The sequence below is a fragment of the Giraffa tippelskirchi genome, chromosome 9, assembly GCF_054371585.1.
Source record: "Giraffa tippelskirchi isolate mGirTip1 chromosome 9, T2T-mGirTip1v1.2.pri, whole genome shotgun sequence".
NCBI classification, from domain to species: domain Eukaryota; kingdom Metazoa; phylum Chordata; class Mammalia; order Artiodactyla; family Giraffidae; genus Giraffa; species Giraffa tippelskirchi.
In genome coordinates this window covers 77,132,812-77,151,416 of record NC_137283.1, presented here as the reverse complement: position 1 = coordinate 77,151,416, position 18,605 = coordinate 77,132,812, and the positions used below count along the sequence as shown (strand labels likewise).

Here is an 18,605-nt window from a genome sequence, read left to right as displayed (position 1 = left end):
TCCCTGTCCATCACCAACTCTCGGAGTCTACCCAAACCCATGTCCATCGAGTCAGTGATGCCATTCAATCCTTATATTATGTAATATTAATTTAGGAATTTAAGTATGTTTCTGATGAGAATATGAGTCCCATGAGAGCAAAGATTTCTATTAATCATTATTGTAGAACTAATGCCCAGAGCAGAAGAGGAAAAATTTAACCATTATTTAGTATCTTTACAGAGTACCTTCACATTGTATTCCAAAAGACTCTATGCAAGTTTAATTAACATTAATAATTTCAGCAGGTCATTTAAGCCAGCTTCAGAACTTGCTGGGTTCCCAGGTGGCACTAGTGGTAAAAGAACCTGCCTGCCAATGCAGGAGATAAAAGAGATGTGGGTTCCACCCCTGGGTTGGGAAAATCACCTGGAGGAGGGCATGGCAATCCATTGCAGTATCTTTGCTGGAGAATCCATGGACAGAGGAGCCTGGTGAGCTATAGCCCATAGGGCACAGAGAGTCGGACAGCACTGAAACTACCTAGCAAGCACACACACAGAACTTGTCGGCTCAGTGACCTGGATATTTTTTTCTTTTTTTTCAAACATGAGACATTATTAAAATAAAAGCAAACTTCAGGCCATTTAGCTGATGTCCATTTGAACTGAGTCAGAACTGAACTCTTGGGGACCTCTCTTGCTTACTAATTAATACTTATGATGCTAATATCCTCCTCTAAATAACTGTTATATACTTGATAAAATTATTTTAGGAGATGCACAGTGTGACAAGGTATTTTCTGTGTTCTCCTGTCACTTAATATAATAGTGTGTTTAAGTGGATCTCTAGATGACTTATGAAAATTTTCTGGCTTCAAGCACTTAGACTGAAAAGTCTGTCTTCATAAACCTAAGAGGACTAAGCAATACAACTACTTAATATATTCCTTCATGATGGATTTTGATTTTCAATACTGATTTTATTTTTTAAAAAATTACTTAATTCTTTAAATACTGTAAATTTCACAAATCTTAACATAAAATCAAAATTGCAATCTATCTGATTGTATTACATTGATACATGTTGTGTATTTTTCTTATTTTTATTTCCTCCTAAAATCTTGGTACAATTACCCTCAGAAATTTTCTTAAGAGAATCTTTGATTTTTTCTACCTGGTATTATCCAACATTTTATTTCTTCATTCTCTATTTAACAAACCTGTCTCAGGCACTATTCTAGAAAATGCTAGTGAATTAAGAGATATGGCTTTTCCTCCACATACATCTTATATTCAAGAGTAGAAGAAAGACTTCATGTAAGTGATTAAAATGAGATATCTAATTAAATGTAATATGACACAATAACTTCTCCAATCAAAAATAATGAAAGAGAGAGATAAGAAAAGAAAAATGAGTGTTATGGAAATTTTAACCTCTTCTTTTTGAGTTCCAGCAATAATTAGAAATGTAGTAAAAACTGCCAAGGTTAGATTCAAACATTTCTGAAAGTTTCATTTATGAATGAGGCAAAAATTTTAAATTTCATTTCCTTATTTTAAATAAATTCTAGATCTAATAGAACATTATTCCAACTCTTTAAATTTTATATAATCAAAATATTACATTAAGATAGCTTTATTTTTGGTTGCCACCTAATAATAGGTTAGAGAAAAATAGCTTTTTAATCATATAGTTAGAACATTTTTACACCAAACCTGATTGATCCACCAAAATAGCAATAGAAAAAAAAACAAAACAAAACATAGCTTAGTTGTTTACTCATAATTTTAAGAACTACATATAAGTTTATTAGTGCAGTTCCCTACTGGGCAGATGTACATTTGTGCAGTCCATTTGATTTAAATGTTAGTGGCTGCTTTCCAAAGCACTTAATTCTAAATCTTTTTATTCTCATTTCACATGTTTCCAAATTCCTTTACTTCTTTCTGATAGATTTTTGAATTGGTTCTGAGAAGGATTACATTTGTTGTAATGTTAAAGTTATTCTTGAATATCATAATTACACTAAGCACTTCATAATATATTTGATTGCCCTTAATTAAGAAATAAAACATTATTGGTCCTTTGTTGCAAATAATGACATAAAGTTACCACTAGGCAGTGTGGAAAAGGATATTGATAATTTTGCTGTTGTTGTTGCTGTGTTTTTAAATAAAATGGAAATATCTTTAAGTGATTTATTTTGTTCTGCATGAAATTAACTTTCTCCTGAAATAGTCTGTGGGATTACCTTTCATTTTTTTTTTTTTAATGGCGATAGCTCTGTATGCACTGAAGTAAGAGTAAAACAGTGATCTGTTGAATAGAATTCATACTTCAAATGCACTGGAATTGCTTCAGACTGGGAAACACCTTAAATCTGGAAAGTCTCCATTTCCCTATTTCTTAGCACCAAAAATGAGACTGTGCTGAACCCCCTCAGGAGTCTGGACACTGTTCTCTAGAGCTTATAAGCATTTATTTACATACATATCAGGTTCAACTATTGACCCCAGCCTTTCTTTGAGGAAGGAAATTAAAACAGCAAATATGTTCAATATTTTCAACATTTTTTATATAATCCACAAGTAATCCTATTACTAGAGCAGTCTATTGTCTCCTCTCTAAAAAGTTCTCTTGTTCACTGTTGAAAATCAAAAATAATTTCCACTCCTCTGGGTGACTGGCTAATCAGCTGGTTGTTGTTTTCTTGTAAAAACTGCTGGAAGGAATCTGTGAAATAAGTACTTTTACAGAAGAATGTGAACGGTTTAATTCAAATGGAATGGTATATGCAAATCCAATCTTCCACATAAAATAAGAAATTAAAACTAGATACTGACTTTGTCATGTTTATGCCTAAAAGACTAAAACCTATCCAGCTTTTAAAAACAACCTTTAAGGGATGGTTTTCAGGGGTAAGTGGATAAAGCTGTACACATGTACATATATGTCATACACAGATACACATAGATACACACACAATGGAATATTATTCAGATAAAAGGAAAGAAAGATATTTGACCATTTTTTGCAACGTAAATGAACTTTGAGGACATTGTGCTTAGTGAGATAAATCAGAGAAAGACAAAAACTGTATATCACTCATATACAGAATCTGAAAAAATCATACTTATGAAAACAGAGTAAAACAGAGTTATCAGGGGCTGTGAGGTGGGGAAATCCAGGAGATATTGTTAAAGGTTACAAATTTGTAACCAGTAGACATATAATTAATGGAGATCAATGCAAGGCATAGAGATTATAGTCAGCAATATTGCAATATAGACTTCAAAGCTGCTAAGAAAGTAGACCTTGAAATTCCTGTGATTAGGATTCCTCACTTCCACTGCAGAGGTCACAGGTTTGCTCCCTAGTCAGGGAACTACAATCCCACATGCCATGCAGCTTGTGGCAAAACAAACAAACAAACAAAAAAAACCGAGCAAACAAACAAAAACTAGATCTTAATTGTTCCCATTGCAAAAGAGAAATGATAATTATGTGAAATGATGAGAAGCATTAAGTGAACTATGCTGGTTATCATATTGCAATATATAAATGCATCAAGTTAACATGTTATACACCTTAAATTTGCATGATGTTTTATTTCAGTTACCTCAATTAAAAAAAAAAACAGCGAACAACAAAACCCTCTTTTATGAGTTTGTATTCTGAATTGCTGTAGTCTTCTCAGCAGGCCTAGAATGATTTTAAATGTTGCGTATCTATTGTCTCCCCTAAATTTCCTCACATCCCATGTCTAAACCATTAAAATCAGTTGAGCTTCTAAAATTAGTGATGAGCTTTAATAGCAAATTCAAATTTACTGTTGGTATGTTGTGCCCAGTTCAACAATGGTTTGACATTCACTGTGGTCAGATTGCTTTGGTTTGAGTTCTGATTCAGTCAGTTAAACAGCTGTGAGATTTGGGGCAAATCACTTATATTTGCTAAACTTCAGTTCTCTCATCTTTGAAATGAGGGTAATAATACTTAATACAAAGGGTTTCTGATGATTAAATGCAACAATGCATGAAAAGTATTCTGTATGGCATGAGACTAAGACATAAGTATTTAACAATTATGAACAATTATTGTCATTAATTATTATCCAATGTACAGTTAGAACTGACTAAAAGAAAAATGTTTTAAAATACTTAGCAGAGTTCCTTGAAATATGTTAGCTCTTAATAAATATTAGCTAAAAACATATCCGAGTTATCATTATAATTTTTCCTTCACTTGCAAGCCATGATCACTGATTTCTCTATTCTAGGAAAATAAAAACACTTTACATTTCTTGCCTTCTATATCATATAGAAATTTTCTCCATTCTAAGTATAACTAAGTCTATAGGTAACTTTATGTCCCTCCTGTATCTGGATTTATTAGCCAGAATTATTTCAATATACTGTGGTTTATCCATATGAATCAATCATTGAACATTAGTCATGCAATTAGCTTTTAGAGTTTACTATACTAAATATAATTATATGTTGTCATGTGCAAGAATTTTTATATCTTTTTTTTATTTTTTGCATTTTAAGATAGATGTCCCTATGTTCACTCCTATTGCTAGAGCTCTAATTTTTACACTTGTATTATATCTCTGTAATTCAAATGAACATATAATTGAGTCGATGGAAATAGGAATGCAAAATTGGCATCAATGGGATACTTATTACTGGTAAGTCACTATACTGGGTCAATAGCCTACACTGTTTCAGTGAACTTCAGACTACCACCTAGCACTTTTATCCCATTTACAGATGAGAAAAATGAAGTTCAGGCCAGATTAGTAACTCACCCACTGTCACAAGCTGGAATCATACTGCTTCAGATGACAGATTTTTGCTTTTTCAAAGTTGCAACATAGTTATCACTCACTCACTCAAACAAACAAACAAACAAAAAACACCTAAGACTAATAAATTTTATGTTAATTGTTTGAAAATGACTTTTTGGGTGGGGTTAAACCTTTGAAAGTAATTGAGCATGGGATGTAGTTGATTCACAATCAGTTGCAGAATCAGGTTAGGAATTTTTTTAAAGGGTAAGTTTATAATAAATTTTTTAGGCTTTGCATGCCATATATTTCTGTTGCCTATTCCTCAATTGTTTCACTTTGCTTTTATGTTTGTGTTTACAATGGTTCAAATTTGTGAAAATAATTCTTAGTTCATAGACTATACAAAATGACCTGCTAGTGAGATTTACCAAGTGGGTCATTGCTGGTTCCTGGTCTAAAACAAAAATAATTTTTAACCCTTTAATATCAATCCCTGAATATTCACTGAAAGGAATGACGCTGAAGCTGAAGTTCCAAATATTTACTCATCTGATGTGAAGAACTGATTCATTGGAAAAGACCCTGATGCTGGAAAAGATTGAAGGCAGGAGGACAAGGGGATGACAGAGGATGAGATGGTTGGATGGCATCACTGACTCAATGGACATGAGTTTGAGAAAACCCCAGGTGCTGGTGATGGACACGGAGGCCTGGTGTGCTGCAGTCTATTGGGTTGCACAAAAGTTGGACACGACTGAGTGTTCTGAACAACAAGAACGACCATGCAAGTACTTGAATGAATAGGCAACTACATGAGGTAGTATGGAACAGAAGTATGATATAACACTTAGTGAAGTATATAATATTTTAGTATTGAATTAAAAATTATGCACATTTTTATGTAAAGCAAATATCTAAAATTGTTTATAATATTGTTCTACATAAGGGACATAGTTCTTCTGGACTTGTGTATTTGGGACAAGTCACATGTAGTTGGCAACTGAATCCCTGTTGTTATGAAAAAGACCTTGTTTTGATTTTAAATATGTTGAGGTTGAAATGCCTGTGGGACCCCCGAGGAACAACACCCAAATGACAGCCTCATGGTCATGTCTTATGTACACTATAGAAATATCTGAAGGAAGACAGATCTTAGGGCAAAATCAGGACAAGCTGCCTATTAAGATCATATCACATAATTGGTAAAAATATCCCTCTGAGAAGAGAAGGGAGCATAGCATTGAAGTATAAGAAATAATGGTATCATATGAAAGATTGTATGCAACTAATACATATATACACATATATATGTGTATATACATACATAAGTATATGTAGGTATACATATACATACACAAAACTTGATTTTGTTTTTCTTTCAAACACTCTTTATATGAGATATGTATTTTGTAAAGACAGTTTCTATCTTGATGAATTTTATAGAAAACAAACATTAAACAGTAATAAATTATATGTAGAGTATTAAATCAGAAAACAGTTTTATAAACTACTTGAAAAGTAGCATTAATGCATGAGTAAAAGCCTAGAGATGCATGTATGGAGACATTCAGAAATTTGCCAAGTTAAAATAATTGCATACATCAAAATAGAGCATGGTTTTGACCAGACAATTCAGCAATTTATGTTTATATAGCTTTCATTTGCAGCTTGGGTAAAAATTGAAATAACAATTCAAGATTCTTCAAAAATCATAAGTGAATTTCAAAAAAAAAGTCAGCATAGGCTTATGCCATAGAAAAGTATATGAAAAAAAGATGCCTGAATGAGATAATTGCATTGCAAATGTCATGCAAAAATGAGTTTTGTTCTACATTCCAACTCTTGAAATTAGCAACACTGAAAGGAGCCAACACTGAAAGACCAAATGCTAATGGAAAATCCAATTAATTATAAAAGAAGAGCCAACAGTTTGTGTATAAATTTTTGTGTGTTTATAGTTTATTGAAATTTGAATCTATAAGTTTCTCCTCATAACTGAGATACAATTGTAAAAAATAATTCTTTACATATTTGACCTTACATGGGTTTTTACATAAATAATAGAATTTTTTAAATAAATTAACCAATAGAAAAGTATATTGACAAAGTTAATTACCACTCATTTCTTCTATTATACTCATGGGAGCTGATTATTATTAAAAGAAATATGCAAATATTTCTAGTATTTGTTGTGATCTTACGACATGAAATTGTTAACCATATTATATTAATTCTGGTTCTTTCTTTCTTCATTTATTTGTATGTTTTTACAGAAATATAACAGTATCACATAGGAGTATTTATACTACTATGTTTCTTCAATATATATTTATTTCAAAGTACGTATTTTTAATGACTATATTTAAAGTCACTTTATCAGTAATTGTCTTTTAAAAACATTGTTGCTGGAGGTATTTCATAGCATGGAGAGTTCATAATTGATGGTACTGTTTCCTAAAATAGACATTTCCCTACGTTTGTTTAAATAATGCAGACACTGACAAAATAAATATTATTAAGTATATCTTATGTCTTGATGCATTTGTTTATATAAGAGAATACCAAAATTGAAATTTTTCAATCATGGATAATAACTTTTAAAATATATTTAATATTGCAAGTAATAGTCCCAAAATGTTATAGTAAATACCAAGCCCCCCAAAAAATATGAATGTGGCTGTATATATAGGTTCTCATAACATTAGATATTAACTCACTTTAAGATATTTGAATAGTTAATTATGGGAAAATTTTTATATGAAATTTAAAAATATGTGCCAAAATTTTAATTCATCCTTGGCTGAAAATATGATTGAAAATATATGCAGTTTTGAGTAATAACCAAACTTTACTGAGATATTTTTACTGTAAAGCCTTTATCAAAACTTACATTGGATAAATTTTAAACAGATTCAACTGCACTAGCAGCATAATCACAGTAGCCAAATGGGGTTGCTGTCCTCATTCAGTCACTCAGTGGTGTCTGACTCTCTGCAACCCCATGGCCTGAATCATGCCAAGCTTCCCTGTCTGACACCATCAACCAGAGTTTGCCAAACTCATGTCTGTTGACTCGATGATGCCATCCAACCATCTCAGCCTCTGTTACCCCTTTCTCCTCCTGCCCTCAATCTTTCCTAAATCAGTGTCTTATCCAATGAGTTGGCTCTTCATATCAGATGGCCAAATTATTGGAGCTTTAGCTTCAGAATCAGTACTTCCAGTGAATATTCACGGTTGATGTCTTTTAGGATTGACAGGTTTGATCTCCTTGCAGTCCAAGGGACCCTCAAGAGTCTTCTCCAACACCACAGTTCAAAAGCATCAATTCTTCACTGCTCAGCCTTCCTTTATGGTCCAACCCTCATATATCCATACATGACTAGTGGAAAAATCATAGCTTTTGTTATACGGACCTTAGTCAGCAAAGTGATGTCTGCTTTTTAATATGTTGTCTAGGTTTTTCACAGCTTTTCTTCCAAGGAGCAAGTGTCTTTTAATTTTATGGCTTCAGTCACCATCCACAGTGATCTTGGAGCCCAAGAAAATAAAGTCTGTCACTGTTTCCATTATTTCCCCATCTATATGCCATGAAGTGATAGGACTGGATGCCATGATCTTAGTTTTTTGAATGTTGAGTTTTAAGCCAGCTTTTTCATTCTTCTCTTTCACCTTCATCAGAGGTTCTTTAGTTCCTCTTCACATTCTGCCATTAGGGTGGTGTCATCAGCATATCTGAGATTCTTGATATTACAACTTGTGATTCATCCTGCCCAGCATTTCACATGATGTACTCTGCGTATAAGTTAAATAAGCAAGGTGACAGCATACAGCCTTGACCTACTCCTTTCCCAACTTGGAACCAGTCTGTTGTTCCATGTCCAGTTCTAGCTGTTGCTTCTTGATCTACATACAGGTTTCTCAGGAGGCAGGTAAGGAGGTTTGGTATTTCCATCTCTTTGAGAATTTTCCACAGTTTGTTGTGATCCACACAGTGAAAGGTTTTAGAAAAATCAAGGAATCAGAAGTAGATAGTTTTTGGAATTTTTTTTCTTTTTCTATTATCTAACAGTTGTCAGCAATTTGATCTTAGGTTCCTTTGCCTTTGCTAAATCCAGCTTGTACATATGGAACTTCTCAGCTCACATATTGTTGAAGCCTAGCTTGAATGATTTTGAGCATTAACTTGCTATCATGTGAAGTGGGTGCAACTGTGCTGTAGTTTGAACATTCTTTGGCATTGCCCTTCTTTGGGATTGGAATGAAAACTGACTTTTCCCAGTCCTGGGGCCACTGCTCAGTTTTCCAATTTTGCTATCGCACTCTAACAGCATCCTCTTTTCGGATTTGAACTATCTCAGCTGGAATTCTATCATCTCCACTAGCTTTGTTTTTCATGATGTTTCCTAAGGCCCACTTGGTTTTTTTTAGAGCCAGGATGTCTGGCTCTAGGTGAGGACCACACCATTGCGGTTGTCCCAGTCATTAAGACTTTTTTTTGAATAGTTCTTTTGTATATTCTTGTCACCTCTTCTTTAATATCTTCTGCTTCTGTTAGTTCCATACCATGTTTGTCCTTTATTGTACCCATCTTTGCATGAAATGTTCCCTTGGTATCACTAATTTCCTTGAAAAGATCTCTAGTCTTTCCCACTCTATTGTTTTTCCTTTTTTTTCCATTGTTCACTTCAGACTTTCTTATCTCTCCTTGCTATACTTTGTATCTCTGCATTCAGATGGTATATCCTTCTTTTATTCCTTTGCCTTTTTCTTCTCTTCTTTTCTCAACTATTTGTAAAACCTCCTCAGACAACCATTTTGCCTTTTTGCATTTCTTTTTCTTGGGGATGATTTTGATCACCACCTCCTGTACAATGTTATGAACCTCCATCCATAGCTCTTCAGGCACTCTATCAGATTACCCAAATGGGGTAAAAGTTCCATTTTAATTTTATCTATGTACATTTCACATTTCATCAAGAATTGAGATCACTAGCAAATATTCTCTTGTGGATTAATTGCAATGGGTTATTGTAATCCAATATGCAAATCAATTCTTCCATTGAAAATTATGGTTACTATAATAGGCTTATGTATATTTGCATTGAACTATTCAGAGAAAATTGAATTATTCATCAAATGTGTATATTAACCTACTAACAATGACTGATTTTTTAAAAGTTAATCCTACCAATATCCAAACTGTATAGATATTTTTATAGTAACAGAAATCATTTGTAGGTTTTCCTTTATTACATCATTTTATAAAAGATAAAGTATGATTGAAATGAAATAATTTTAAAACAAAATATTTTTCAAAATATAAATGAGACAATATTTACATTTTCATTGTTTCTAACACTTGCCCTCTTAACTTTTTCCTACATTTTTCAATCAATATTTTGTCCATGGAGATCTTTTTGTACAAGGATATTTACTTTTGTTTAAGTACATATCATAGAATTTAGCCTGTACTATAATTTATCTACTGATTTTGGTTTGGTCTTCTTCCACACTGAAGAAAATGATTAATATATTCTTTTATGGCTTTTATATTTCTTGCCTTCCTTTATTGGGCCTTCACTAAAAACAGTCATATAAATTCTCTTAAATTTTCTATTTCATTTTTAAAATAATAAAAGATTAAACAAAAAATAGGAAAAATCTATATAATTGATTCCAATCACAACTGTAAAAAGAAGTTGGAAATGATGGTTAATTGATTTATTTATAATTGATGAAGTTCTGGGGGGAAATCCAGAGATATGCATAATTATGTACATGAAATGTGATTAGGACTACATGACTTTATAATAGTAATTTATTTCACTATGCTAGCATTATTTTAAATATTGCTTATATTTCAAAAATCAATTGAAAATTCTCAGAAATATATTCCTTTTAAATTTATGAATCTATTTTTTTATCAATTCCAAGAAACCATTTGTGAATTATGATTATAATTTTAGTAAATTTCAATATTAGTAGAAAGTGATTTATATTTTTATATTACATCATCAAATTCAGGAAAACTGCATCCCTTTCCATATAAGTCAAGGATCCTTAGTTACTTTAATATATTTTTTTTCTTTCTCTGTAGAGGCTTTCTACATTTTCTGCATAAGTTTTCCCATTTTATACTATTTCCACTATCAGAATGGGATTTTTAAATTATTTTTTTGTTGTTGGTACTATCATATAGTAAAACATTTATATTTTGTAATGTGTGATTTCCCTGTGTTACAAAATTTGCTACTATGACACAAAACTGAAGTCAAATGCACAGTGATTACCTGACATCTGAAGTTTGTTCATTCATGTGGGGACCACCTTCTATAAGGTTTATTAAAAGTATCTGCATCATCATTATTTCTCTAAACATCAGCATACTTCCAGAATATAGCTAAATATTGGCTGAAATAATAGGCATGCATTTAGCTTTTTTGTTTTAATCATTGTGTCTTTATTCACTTTTATTTGGTCAGTTACTAGATGGATTTTGGGTTGACTGATTAGTTTGATCATATTTAGTTTTCATTTATTTCTTACCAAATTAAAATTAAAATTGAAATTAGAAATGATTACGAGAATTTCTGTATGACTTGTTAGCATCCTAACAATCATACCCTTTTATAAACATTAATTTATTTATTTAGAAAACACACATTGATATCTTTCCTTAATTGAACTATCCTTGCTCTGTTGTAATAAATATTAGTTCAATAAATCATAATGCATACTTTAAGAATATGTGCTAGAATTTAAACTTAGTTGGATCATGATTTCATAAAATGATTACACTTAAGGAAATCTTGATCTGTATATCATATTTAGGTGTTTCCCATAAACAAAAACATTTGTCTTTGATTTTTGACACCAGCTAAAAGGAATTGTCTTTTCCACCTCAATGGAGAAATGAAGGAATATTTTAAATATTAGAAGTAACTTTTGTGTTAAGTATAAAGATGTCTTAAGATAAAAGCATTAAGCTAATCTACAGGTTAAAACAGATAATGTGTATATATATGTATATATATATAAACATAGTATATGTACTTGTATATGCATACATATACATATATATATGTATATATATATACACACACATATCCATAATTTATGTGTGTATGTAAGTAAGTAGATGAAAGTTGTTCAGTTGTGTCCGACTCTTTGTGACTCCATACAGTCCATAGAATTCTCTTGGCCAGAATACTGGAGTGGGTAGCCCATCCCTTCTCCAGGAGATCTTCCCAACCCAGAGATCAAGCCTAGGTCTCTTGCATTGCAGGCAGATTCTTTACCAGCTGAGGCACAAGGGAGGCGCATGTGTGTGTGTGTGTGTGTGTGTGTGTGTGTGTATACATATACACACATGTTCAGTCACTCAGTCTTGTTTGACTCTTTGTGACTTCATGGACTGTAGCTCACCAGGCTCCACTGTCCATGGGATTTCCTAGGCAAGAATACTGGAGTGGGTTGCCATTTCCTCCTCCAGGGGATCTTCCTGACCCAGGGGTTGAATCCAAGTTTCTTCTGCATTGGAGGCAGAATCTTTTCCAACTGAGCTACAGGGGAAGATTGCCTGTAATGCAGGAGACCCAGTTTCAATCCCTGGATCAAGAAGATGCCCTGGAGAAGGAAGTGGCCACCCACTCCAATATTCTTGCCTGGAGAATCTCATGGGTCCATGGGGTCGCAAGAACTGGGCACGACTTAGCAACTATGTACAGAGTACATCATGTGAAATGCGGGGCTGGATGAAGCACAAGCTGGGATCAAGACTGCCAGGAGAAATATCAATAATCTCAGATATGGAGATGACACCACCCTTATGGCAGAAAGCGAAGAGGAACTAAAGAGCCTCTTGATGAAAGTGAAAGAGGAGAGTGAAAAAGCTGGCTTATTACTGAACATTCAGAAAACTAAGATCATGGCACCTGGTCCTATCACTTCATGCCAAATAGATGGGGAAACAATGGAAATAGTAAGTGACTTAATTTATTTGGGCTCCAAAATCACTGCAGATGGTGACTGCAGCCACAAAGTTAAAAGGCGCTTGTTCCTTAGAAGAGAGGCTGTGACCAACCCAGACAGCATATTAAAAAGCAGAGAAGCCACCACCATTGGAGTGCCCCCTGCCTTCCCCTTCACCTGTTAACAGGAAAGGTTTAGGGGGACTGAGCCCTGGGAGGCTGGGCCATGGATATGCAGTGTCTGAAGGTGAACAAACTTCGCAACGAGTTGCAGCGCCACGGCCTGGACACTCACGGCCTCAAGGCCGAGCTTGCTGAGCGGTTGCAGGCGGCACTGGAGGCCAAGGAGCCCAGTGACGAGCCGGAGCTCAGGCCAATGACGAATCGGGGTGACCCGGGCACAGCAATGAGATAACATGGACAATATTACCGTGCAGAACCACTTCTATGAAATGCAGGCCGTCAAGCCAGAGAACGAGTCTGGAGAGCAGAGACTGCTGGAAATGGTCCAGCAGCAGCAAGCCTATCTCCCGGAAGTAAAGACAGAGAGGAAGCAAGAAGCACCCACCGGCTTCCTCCCACCTGAAGCATCATCTTAACACAAACCAGGCAGACAACAACTTGAGCGACGCAAGAGGCCTTATGAAAAAAAAACGGGGACGGGGGTACTTTGAGCACCGAGAGGATAGAAGGGGGCGATCTCCTCAGCCTCTGGCTGAAGGGGATGAAGATGACTTTCTTCCGCTAAGACGACACCCTGGTGGCCATTGACACCTATAACTGCAACCTCCACTTCAAGGTGGCCCAAGGCCGGAGTAGAGGCTATTCACTCACAACTGAAGGTTTTGCATACCTGTGGTCAGGAGCTTGTGCCAGCTATGGGGTCAGAGGGGCCGTGTGTGCTTTGAGATGAAGATCAACGAAGAAATTTCTGTGACGCAGCTTCCGTCTATGGAGCCTGGCCCACACGTGGTACACATTGATTGGTCCCTGGACTCCTGCAGCACTCAGCTAGGCAGAGGGCCTTTCTCCTATGGCTACAGAGGCACTCGGAAGAAGTTCACCAATAGCCTCTTTGAGAACTCTGGAGACAAGTTTGCAGAGAAGGATGTAACCGGCTGATTTGCGTACTTTGAATGCGGAAACGACATGGAACCTTCCTTCACCAAAACAGGGAAGCGGATGGGCATTGCCTTCCGAACTCAGAAGGAAGCTTCAGGGGGTCAGGCTCCCTACCCTCACATCCTGGTGAAGCAGTGTGCAGTGGCGTTCAGCTTCGGGCAGCAGGCCAAGACCTACTGTTCCGTTCTGCCAGGCTTCACCTTCATCCAGCACCTTCCCCTAAGTGAGCACAATGGGGGCACCTTCGGACCAAAGAGCAAGGTAGATTGTGAGATTCTGATGCTGGCGGGCCTGCCGGCAGCAGGCAAAACCACATGGGCCACCAAACGTGCAGCTTGCAGCCTCTCCAACAAGCACAACATCCCAGATGGCAGCGCATCGTAGATGAGACGCGGGTAATGGGCCTAGGCCTCAGAGGAACCACACGGGCTGTTGGGCTGTCCTAATCCCCGCCCCCCCGCCCCGCCCCGGCCACCACCCAGTGCCCAACCGCCTTGTCCAGATCGCTGCCCGCAAGAAACACAGCTATAGCCTAGATCAGACGAATGCTTATGGGTCAGCCCAGAGATGAAAAACGAGACCTTGTGAAGGCCTGCAGTGCACAGCTCTTGGAATTTGTCCCACTGAGCAGGACCTGAAAGATCGAACAATAAAGCAGACGTACGAAAAAGGGAAGAAGTCCCGGATCATGTGGTCTTAGAAATGAAAGCCAGCTTCTCCTTGCCTGATGCTGGGGACCTCTTGGATGAGGTGCTGTTCACTGAGCAATGGTGAGAGGCCGCAGACAAGCTGGCGAGGCAGCCAGTGAGGAAAGCCGCAGGATGGGACCGCTGCTGAAGTGAGCGATGACCACTGAGGTGGAGTAGCTCCTGGGGCAATGGAGGTGGTGGCAATTCCCAGCGCTGTGACAACCAATGTGCGCGCGGGGGGGGGGGGGGGGCAACAGAGAAAGCTTCCAGAACTGATCAGGAGGCAGAGGTGCAGGAGACAACTACCCAGGAGATTTCAACCGTAGTGGAGGTGGTGGCTGCAACCAGAGCTGCTGGGGTAACAACCGGGGCAGCAACTCGAATAACAGAGGCAGCTACAGCCAGGCACCCAAACAACAGCCTCGCGCACAGCAGCCTCCACAGCCACCTACCTACAGCCCTGATCTGAACCCCCAGAGGCTAGCTGCAAAACCCCTGGCTCGACCACTAATGCCAGCACCCCTGCGGTCAGCAGCTACATCCCTCCACAGCTGACTTACAGCCAGTCACTTCCCTACAAACAGGGAGGGTCCAGCCAGAGCTACACGGCCCCAACACCTAACCTCTGCCACCACCTGCCTACAACTCTCCGAGCTGCAGGGCTGCAATACAACCACTGGCACCACCACCGCCATCCACGGCATAGACCTACCCTCAGCCCGACTGCAACCAGGATCAACAGTACGCTCAGCAGGGGAACCAGGACTATCAGAACCAGGGCCAATGGCCGCCATACCAGGGCAACTATCACTACGGAGCTACTCCGGAAACACACGGTGGGACACAGGCGCACAGCAGCGGGCGTGTCCTGGGAAACACACGGGGGCACAGGAGCACAGCGGCCGGCGCGTCCTGGAGAACACACAGGGCACAGGCGCACAGCAGGTGCGTCCTGGAGAACACTCGGGGCACAGGCACGCAGCGGCAGGCGCGTCCTGGGGAACACACGGGGCACAGGCGCACACCAGGCGCGTCCTAGAGAACACACGGGGACACAGGCGTACAGCGGCAGGCACGTCCTGGAGATCACATGGAGCACAGGCGCACAGCAGGCGTGTCCTGGAGAACACACGGGGCACAGGCGCACAGCGGCAGGTGTGTCCGGGGGAACAGAGGGAGGCACAGGCGCACAGCGGCAGGCGTGTCCTGGAGACCACACGGGGCACAGGCGTACAGCGGTAGACGCGTCCTGGGGAACACACGGGGCACAGGCCCACAGCGGCAGGCGTGTCCTGGAGAACACACGGGGCACTGGCGCACAGCGGCAGACGCGTCCTGGGGAACACACGGGGCACAGGCCCACAGCGGCAGGCGTGTCCTGGAGAACACACGGGGCACAGGCGCACAGCGGTAGATGCGTCCTGGGGAACACACGGGGCACAGGCCCACAGCGGCAGGCGTGTCCTGGAGAACGCACGGGGCACAGGCGCACAGCGGTAGACGCGTCCTGGAGAACACACGGAGGGGCAGGCGCACAGCGGCAGGCGCGTCCTGGGGAACACACGGGGCACAGGCGCACAGCGGTAGACGCGTCCTGGAGAACACACGGAGGGGCAGGCGCACAGCGGCAGGCGCGTCCTGGGGAACACACAGGGCACAGGCGCACAGCGGTAGACGCGTCCTGGAGAACACACGGGGCACAGGCGCACAGCGGCAGGCGTGTCCTGGTAAACACACAGGGCACAGGCGCACAGAGCAGCAGGCGCGTCCTGGGGAACACACAGGGGGACAGGCGCACAGCGGCAGGCGTGTCCTGGAGGCTTCTCCGGGCTTCCTCCACCTGTTCCCGCCCCGACCCTCCTTGTACACTCCCACCGTGCTCTGGTTGCTGGGGGCTGGGTACCCCAGGGCTGCCTCTGCTCTGAGGCGCTTTTCCCCCACATGGGGCTGGGCATTTCCTCTGGATTGGAACAGACAGCGGTGACCTTTTATATTCTGTTTGACACCTCCCCTCCTCCTCTTCCTCCTCCCCCGTTCCTCCTTCTGGACTAAAGACCCGCGCCCCCTCGTTGGTCATACAGTGAAGCTCCAGCGCTGGGTGAGGGAGGTGGGGGCCCTTTTTGTCTTCTTCTCCCAGCAAGGGCACTTCAGCTTCCCAGACTCTCATGCAGTTGTTTGTAAAATTTTCCAGGAACTGTTTTACTCTCTCCTTTTCAGGATTAAAAAAAAAGAGAGAGAGAGAGAATAAAAAACTTAAAAAAAAACACACAGCAAGTTTTAAAAAGCAAAATGTAGAGGGAGGAAACAGTGACAGTTGTTGGGTTTTTGTTTGTTTGTTTGTTTTTTGTAGTTATGCTCTTTTGTTTCAATTTCTAGAATTTGTCCATTTACCTGTGGGTCAGCTGTTGATATTTCCTCAAGATAACCATTTCTTTGCTAAATTCAGGTGACAGAGGAAGGGCTACACCTTCAAAACAGACACAAAAGAAAACCACAGTATCATCTTTAACCTAGTTTTCTACACAATGTCTCAGATTCTCCTAACCTTGCACACAAGCTTCTGTGTTGAGTTGAATTGTACCTGCTTTTTGTATTTTGAGAGAGTGTGACTACTGAACTTGAAACCTTTAAAAACAAAGGAGAGACATTACTTTGCCAACAAAGGTCCATCTAGTCAAAGCTTCGGTGAAATTAAAAGACGCTTGCTACTTGGAAGAAAAGCTATGATCAACATAGACAGCGTATTAAAAAACAGAGACATCACTTTACCAACAAAGTCCATCTAGTCAAAGCTATGGTTTTTACAGTAGTCATATATGGATGTGAGAGTTGGACTATAAAGAAAGCTGAGCACCAAAGAATGGATGCTTTTGAACTGTAGTGTTGGAGAAGACTCTTGAGAATCCCTTGAACTGCAAGGAGATCCAACCAGTCCATCCTAAAGGAAATCAGCCCTGAAAATTCATTGGAAGGACTGATGCTTAACCTGAAACTCCAATGCTTTGGCCACCTGATGCGAAGAACTGCCTCACTGGAAAAGCCCCTGATGCTGGGAAAGATTGAAGGCAGGAGGAGAAGGGCATGACAGAGGATGAGATGGTTGGATGGCATCACCGACTCTAAGGACATGAGTTTGATCAGGCTCTGGGAGTTGGTGATGGACAGGGAATTCTGGCATGCTGCAGTCCATGGGGTCGCAAAGAGTCAGACACGACTGAGTGACTGAACTGATATATACACACATATATGTATATGTATATATACACCATCTCCCAGAATGACGCTTGTTACTACATGTGACCATATGTATATGTGTATATATTCCATATGTGTGTGTGTGTATATATATATATATATATATAAAATACACATATGCACACACATGCATGCATTATGGGCTTATTTGTATTCCCCTTACTAAATTCTCACATGAAGTAATAACTCTCTGTATCAGAATGTAACTCTACCTGAAGGTAGATTCTTTAATATGGTAGTTAAGGTAGAATGAATTTATTAGTACATGCATACCAATTTTCTTCAGTCATGTCCACTTCTTTGAGACCCTATGGACTATAACTCACCAGGCTCCCCCGTCCATGAGATTATCTAGACAAGAATACTGGAGTGGCTTTCCATGCCTTCCTCCAGGGGATCTTTCCAACCCAGGGGTTAAACTTGCATCTCTTACATGTCTTATGTCTCGGGCATTGGCAGGTGATTTTGTTGTTGTTGTTTTGTTTCGTTTTTTGCCACAGGCACCACCTGGGAAGCCCCAGAGATTGTTAGAGTGGGTCTCAATCCAATATGAATGAGCTTCTTATAAGACAAGGAGATTAGGACCCAGAAACCCTTATACAGGAAGGACCTTGAGGGAAACAAAAGACAATATGTAAACCAGGAGATGAGACATCAGGAAGAAGCATCCCTGATAATAACTTTATCTCTGATTTTGAGTCTCCAGTATCATGAGAAAATAATTTGTTCAAACTATTCAGTCAGTGGTATATTTTTGCAGCAGCCTTAGCAAACTAGTACTATATATATTTT

The 18,605-nt window shown here is 39.2% G+C and overlaps 1 pseudogene; it reads left to right on the top strand.

The window, feature by feature from the left end:
* The first annotated feature begins 12,973 nt into the window (after nt 1-12,973).
* LOC145521879 (heterogeneous nuclear ribonucleoprotein U-like protein 1 pseudogene) lies at nt 12,974-15,597 on the top strand (annotated as a pseudogene).
* The last annotated feature ends 3,008 nt before the right edge of the window (nt 15,598-18,605 follow it).